The sequence below is a fragment of the Onychostoma macrolepis genome, chromosome 21 (assembly GCF_012432095.1).
Source record: "Onychostoma macrolepis isolate SWU-2019 chromosome 21, ASM1243209v1, whole genome shotgun sequence".
NCBI classification, from domain to species: Eukaryota; Metazoa; Chordata; class Actinopteri; order Cypriniformes; family Cyprinidae; genus Onychostoma; species Onychostoma macrolepis.
Genome location: NC_081175.1, coordinates 10,129,660 through 10,137,034, shown reverse-complemented (window position 1 = coordinate 10,137,034; position 7,375 = coordinate 10,129,660). Strand labels below are relative to the sequence as shown.

Genomic DNA, 7,375 nt, shown 5'->3' with positions numbered 1-7,375 from the left:
ATTGGTTTCAGCAGCAGTGAAGTTACAGCTTCTTGAGTCCATGGTTCCGTTGCTTTACTATAGTGAACATTGTTCATCAATTATAGGCCTTGGGTCCAATTGCCTCAATTGAACGCAAGCCAAAACTAATCAGTTGTAATAGGTGTGTTTGAAAAGACCAACTACACTGCCATATAAATAAGCCTTTCTGAGAGGATTCACAGAGAGACAGTGAAATGGCAGGTGTTGTCCACCACCACCACCACCACCACTTTGGCAGGAGAGGATACCGTCAAAGGGTGTATTTTGAACGTACCAAGCCACTGGAGCAATACACCACTGAGGAGCTGTATGTCCGGTTTCGCTTTGGGAAGGCTGATATAGAGTACCTTGTGAACCTTCTCAGGCCAAAACTTCAACACAGAACCCAAAGGAGTCACGGTCTGTCTGTGGAAGACCAGATCCTCATTGCTCTCCGATTTTATGCATGTGGGACTTTCTATTAAGTTGTTGGTGACTATATGGGAGTGGTGAAAAAAGCTGTGTGTGATGTGGTGAGAGATGTGTCAATCGCACTGGCCAGCCTGGTCAATAAATTTGTTTCTTTTCCAAAGGACAACCAGATTGCCCAGGCCAAGCGCAGCTTTTTTCTTTTGGGGAATATGCCCAATACTATTGGAGCAATCGACTGCACACATGTGCATATACAAGCACCTCGTGAGAATGAATGGGAGTTTATAAACAGAAAGGGGAGGCACAGCATCAATGTCCAACTTGTGTGTGATGCTGACCTCATCATCACCAACTGCGTTGTCAAGTGGCCTGGGTCTGTCCATGATGCACGCATCCTGAGGGAGAGCGCTCTATATAGAGACCTCCAAACCAACTGACTGGATGGCGTAATATTAGGAGACAGTGCCTACCCACTCCTACCATGGCTGATGACTCCTTTTCTAACAGCAAATACACCGGCGCAGGCACGCTTCAACACTGCTCATTGCAGAGCAAGATGTGCAATTGAGCGTTTAAATGGAGTTCTTAAGAGGTGCTTTGCATGCCTTAACTACCTGAGAGCGGAACCACAGAAAGCATGCAACATAACCCTTGCCTGTATTGTCCTGCACAACATCGCTACTAAACGCAATGTCCCTCTCTGTGCTGACAATGATGCACCTGAGCCCCTTGGAGACCCTAACCAACCTCCTGCATTCTGCCAGAACGAGCAAACAGGACGTGCAACAAGGGACGCAATAGTTAGACACTATTTCTGATTTGGATTTGTTTTGGATTTCAAAAATCAGTGATTGCCATTCTTTGCATTTTTTTGGTTATTCTGTAATCATTGCATGCATCACTAATAAATATTCTAAAAACAAAAATATTTTCGATTGTGATGAATATATATATCAATTAGTGACAGAATAAAATTTATTGTTTTTGGTCAATTTTGACAGCTGTTTGGGGGATTATTTTATGAGGCCAAACTCTTTCTACTTTGCTGTAGGCCTATACTGAAAGGCTGAATACGTTAAAGCCTACCTAATCACTGTAGCCTGACGGATGAACAAATAAAATTAAAACCTTATGAATAAATAGGATATCTTGTAAGATACTGCATGATCCAAATATAGTATTATTTGATACATTTTTAAAGTTTTCATTACATTTTGGCCATGAAATCCACGCTGAATCCACCCTTCTGATGGGATTAGTTTAATCCAGATTTTTTGGATCAAAGTGATCCAAATCCTACAAAAAAGTTCTAAAAAAAACCCAAACTAAAGGTTTGATCCGGATCAAAAGCAAGATTGGATTACGTGATCTAATCCGATTATGTAATCCGATTTTTCTTTTGAAAAACACATTTTCAAGATTTGATCCAATCCGTTATCCAAAATCCTAGTGGATTACTTTTGAAAAACCGGGCCCTAGATATAATCAAACGGCCAGAGTTTTGAGAACGCAGTGGACGTGGAGGACTATAGTGTGATAAGAGCTTGCTCAAGTACTGAGGAGCTAAGCCATTCAGGGCTTTATAAGTAATTAACAAGATTTTAAAATCTATCCGATGTTTGATAGGGAGCCAATGCAGTGTTGACAGAACCGGGCTAATATGGTCATATTTCCCAATTCTAGTAAGGACTCTAGCTGCTGCATTTTGGACCATCTGTAGTTTGTTGATCAAGCGTGCACAACAACCACCCAATAAATCATTACAATAGTCTAACCTTGAGGTCATAAACGCATGAATTAATATTTCTGCATTTGACGTTGAGAGCATAGGTCGCAAGTTAGATATGTTTTTGAGATGAAAAAATGCAGTTTTACAGATGCTAGAAACATGGCTTTCAAATGAAAGATTGCTATCAAACAGCACACCTAGGTTCCTGACTGATGAAGAAGAATTGACAGAGCAGCCATCAAGTGTTAGATAATGTTCTAGGTTATTACATGTGGGGTTTTTAGGTCCGATAATTAACACCTCTGTTTTTTTCCGAATTTAGCAGGAAAAAATTACTCGTCATCCAGTTTTTTATATCGACTATGCATTGCGTTAGTTTCTCAATTTGGTGTGTTTCACCGGGCCGCGAAGAAATATAGAGCTGAGTATCATCAGCATAACAGTGAAAGGTAACACCATGTCTCTGTCACGGTACGAATGGGAGGCGAAGACTCAAATGCAAAAGAAGGGTTTTATTCTCATAATAACAGAAAATAAACACAAATCAAACCATCCCGAAGGGGAAAACCAAAATCTCAATAAACATACACAGGGAAAATCCAGGGAGAGAGCAGGCAGGGTTCCAGGCAGACATCATGGAACTATAGTGAGACGTACCAACCCCGGACAGCAAACACAGGGAGCTTAAATGGGGATAAATGAGGAAGCAGCTGGGCAGAATGGTGAGTGAGAGGAGAACATGTGGTCTGTGACAATGGGGAACAGCTGAGGGTGTAATAATGAGTGACCGGTGAATGGAATCTGGAGAATTGAGTCCGGGAGGATGGGAGATGGCGGCCTCCTGTGGTGAGAGGGAGAACCGCAGGACCTGGACTCATGACATGATAATGTCTCCCAAGGGTAACATGTAAAGCGTGAAAAGTAACGGCCCTAGTACTGAGCCTTGAGGTACTCCATACTGCACTTGTGATCGATATGATACCTCTTCATTTACTGCTACAAACCGATGGCGGTCAGATAAGTACGATTTGAACCATGCTAAGGCACTTCCACTAATGCCAACAAAGTTTTCTAGTCTATTCAAAAGAATGTTGTGGTTGATAGTGTCGAACGCAGCGCTAAGATCCAGTAGAACTAATAAAGAGATACAACCACGATCAGATGATAGAAGCAGGTCATTTGTAACTCTAATAAGAGCAGTCTCAGTATTATGATACGATCTAAATCCTGACTGGAATTCCTCACAGATATCATTTTTCTCTAAGAAGGAATATAATTGTGAGGATACTACCTTTTCTAGTACCTTTGACAGAAAAGGGAGATTTAAGATCGGTCTGTAATTAACTAGATCTTTGGGGTCAAGTTGTGGTTTTTTAATGAGAGGCTTAATAACAGCCAATTTGAAGGTTTTGGGGACATATCCTAATGACAATGATGAATTAATAATAGCCAAAAGAGGATCTATGACTTCTGGAAGCAGCTATTTTAGTAGTTTAGATGGGATAGGGTCTAACATACATGTTGTTGGTTTAGATGATTTAACAAGTTTATACAATTCTTCCTCTCCTACAGTAGAGAATGAATGGAATTGTTCCTCAGGGGATCTATATTGCGCTATCTGATGCGATACTGTAGCTGACGGCTTCAAAGATACAATTTTATCTCTGATAGTATCGATCTTGGAAGTAAAGTAGTTCATAAAGTCATTACTGCTATGCTCTTGGGAAATGTCAACACCCGTTGATGCTTTATTTTTCGTTAATTTAGTCACTGTATTGAATAAATACCGAGGGTTATGTTTGTTTTCTTCTAGAAGAGACGAAAAGTAATCAGATCTAGCAGTTTTGAATGCTTTTCTGTAGGATAGGGTACTTTCCTGTCAAGCTAAACGAAATGCCTCTAGTTTAGTTTTCCTCCAGCTGCGCTCCATTTTCCAGGCTGCTCTCTTTAGGGCGTGAGTGTGCTCATTATACCACGGTGTTGGACTCTTATCCTTAATCTTCCTTAAGCGTAAAGGAGCAACCGTATCAAAAGTGCTAGAAAAGAGAGAGTCCATAGTTCCTGTTACATAATCAAGTTGTTCTGAGCTATTGGATATGCTGAGGAACTGAGATAAGTCAGGAAGATTATTTATAAAGCACTCTTTTGTGGTAGAGGTAATGGTTCTACCATATTTGTAACAAGGGGTTGGCTTTACAGCTTTAGCTATATGGAATATACAGGAGACTAAATAATGATCTGAGATATCATCGCTCTGCTGCCAAATTTCAATGCCACTGACATCAATTCCATGTGTGTATTAAATCTAGAGTATGATTTCGACAATGAGTAGGTCCTGACACATGTTGTTTAACCCTTTAACGCGTACGATCACACCGGTGTGATCAGTCTTGGCTGGTCCCAGGAGTGTACGATCACACCGGTGTGATTAGAACGTTCAGTGCGTCACGTCATCAACTGCTGAATTCAAATCTGCTTTCTGTCGCGGAGCCAGATCAGACGCGCGAGCGCTTGTCATATTATCACTTATTCAGTGTTTTCAACCATATAATGCTTATTTTAGATTTAAGACATTTAAATACACATAAGTACTAGCAAAACCATACATTTATAGTTTGTAAAATATGCACTGATGTCTATGGAAGCAGCAATAATGATCCTTACAAATATAATCTGACGACATGTTTTATTGATATCATATACAGATTGTGTAGATAACTTTAAAGTTTACTCTGCTCTTCTCCCAGTTTACTGGAGACTTACTTTAACTTGTTTTGGAAGGAGAGGATGAATTTACGTGTTGTTAATCCCACAGCTGGGATTCAGCGCGAACAAACATGGCGGCGCCCATCACCCAGTATAGATCAACTAACACGGTCATTATAAAAGTGTTTAAACAACCAAATACATTTACTTGCACATATTTCAGAATCGGAATATCAGATATTTCATAATATAGCGAGTATGTTTCTGAATATTAATATTAAAAAAAGGAAAAACGAAATAAAAGCAATCCATGTGTCATACAGCGCTATTAGGGCTGCGGTGTGTCACATGACAAGCATGACGCGTCGCCATGGAAACAATAAGGCTATAAATTCTAAAATAACGGTCGCCTAAAAAAACTCACGCCTGGGGCTCAGCTAGAATATTTTAAACTCACGCGCGAAAGGGTTAACACCGATAGAGTTTAGAATGTCTATAAATGCTGATCCCAACAAATCTTTTTCATTATCAACATGGATATTAAAATCCCCAACAATTAGGACTTTATCTGCAGTAAGCACTAACTCAGATAGAAAATCAGCAAATTCTTTAATAAAGTCTGTATGGTGCCCTGGTGGCCTGTATACAGTAGCCGGTACAAATATCACAGGGGATTTATCATCAATACTTGTTTCTTTGGATAACGTTATATGAAGCACCATTACTTCGAATGAATTATACTTGAAACCTGACCTCTGAGAGATACCGAAAATATTGCTATAAATTGTAGCAACACCTCCCACTTTACCTTTTGGACGCGGTTCACGTTTGTAACAGCAATCTTGGGGTGTAGACTCGTTTGAAGTAATGTAATCATCTGGTTTTAGCCAGGTTTCTGTCAAACAAAGCACATCTAGTTTATGGTCAGTGAACATATCATTCACAAAAAGTGCTTTTGAAGAAAGGGATCTAATATTCAGTAAGCCAAGCTTTATCATGTGTTTATCTGTATTATATCGTTTTTTTATTTGTTGAACATCAAGTAAATTGTTACTATTACTTTTGTTTGGATGTTTTCTGTATTTTCTAGTTCGGGGAACAGACACAGTCTCTATAGTGTGATATCTAGGTGAAAAAGTTTCTATGTGCTGAGAGTTAACTGACTTCTGTGACGTGAGGCGGCTAGCAGACGGTCGGTTTAGCCAGTCTGTCTGCTTCCTGACCTGGGCCCCAGTTAGTCAAATACGAACTCTGAGACTATGTGCCATATTTCTAGAGAGAAGAGCGGCACCACCCCAGGAGGGATGAACACCATCTCTTTTCAACTTTTTACACTTACAACTGAATTGGCATATCTTACCATTGTGCTCAAAATCACACATTCAGTGAAGTTTGAGGCTACAGGCACAAAATATCAAGGAATTTTTTAGTACTCTCTATGTAACTCAAGAGTCCAAGTCACTAAGTAAATTATCATATGAATACAGAAAACCCACTCATGATCATCTGGGTATATTTTTGTAAATTTTGTTTTAAATTACTTTTTTCTTACGCCACTACATTTAGAGCTCTTGTTCACATAGCTCAGGGGTACTCAATAGGCGGACTCCGGTCCGTATCCGGACCCAGACACGGTTAAATCTGGACCAACGCCAAAATCAACATGCTATTTTAATCATAATCCAAATGAGTTTTCAGTGCAGTGCGCAATTGTGATTCCGCGCTATATATCTTTGAGGCTTCTACTCGGTTTGGCTGCTTCATCTATGTCCAATCACAGCAGCTGTAACAGCATCGCTATAGCAACGTCATTCACTCAGTCACTGAAGGCAGCGATATTTATCCACCGGTCACGTGCTCTGGGCCAGGCAGTCTCATCGTTTGCGAGCACTGCAAATATCGGTAACTTTTTTTTTTTTTTTTGCTGACTAAAAGTGAAAATGCCGTGCTCAAAGCTGCCCGTTGACAAGAAAAGAAAGGTTGATTTAGAAAACCGCGAGTTTAAAAGTGAGTGGACAGAAAAATATGCATTCGTGCTCCCTGTGGGAAGCACAAAACCAATGTGTTTAATCTGCAACGACACGTAGCAATCGTAGCAAAAGTGGTAATGTGAAACGCCATTATGAAACCAAGCATACACATTTTTAACAAAATTACCCTCAGAACACAGAGTTAAGGACCACAAAAATAAACCAGCTGAAATCATCCTATGAAGCTACAAGCAGTGTAATAGTTAGATCAGCCACACAACAGGAGCGGTCAACGGAAGCCTCACTAAGAGTAGCATGGGTCCTGGGAAAACACAAGAAACCCTTCTCTGATGCTGAAATAGTCAAGGAGTGTATGAGTGAAGTGGTGACTGCTCTGTTTGAAGGGACTCAAAAGGATGAAATAATTAAGAAAATAAGCCAAATACCCTGTTCTGATTCCTCTGCTGCAAGACGAACTGAAATACTTGCTGATGATTTGCTTGAACAACTTAGTTCTGCTATAAAAAAAGCCAAATTC

General features: G+C 40.1%; 1 pseudogene; it reads left to right on the top strand.

The window, feature by feature from the left end:
- The first annotated feature begins 215 nt into the window (after positions 1 to 215).
- Positions 216 to 1,250, top strand: LOC131528337 (putative nuclease HARBI1; annotated as a pseudogene).
- The last annotated feature ends 6,125 nt before the right edge of the window (positions 1,251 to 7,375 follow it).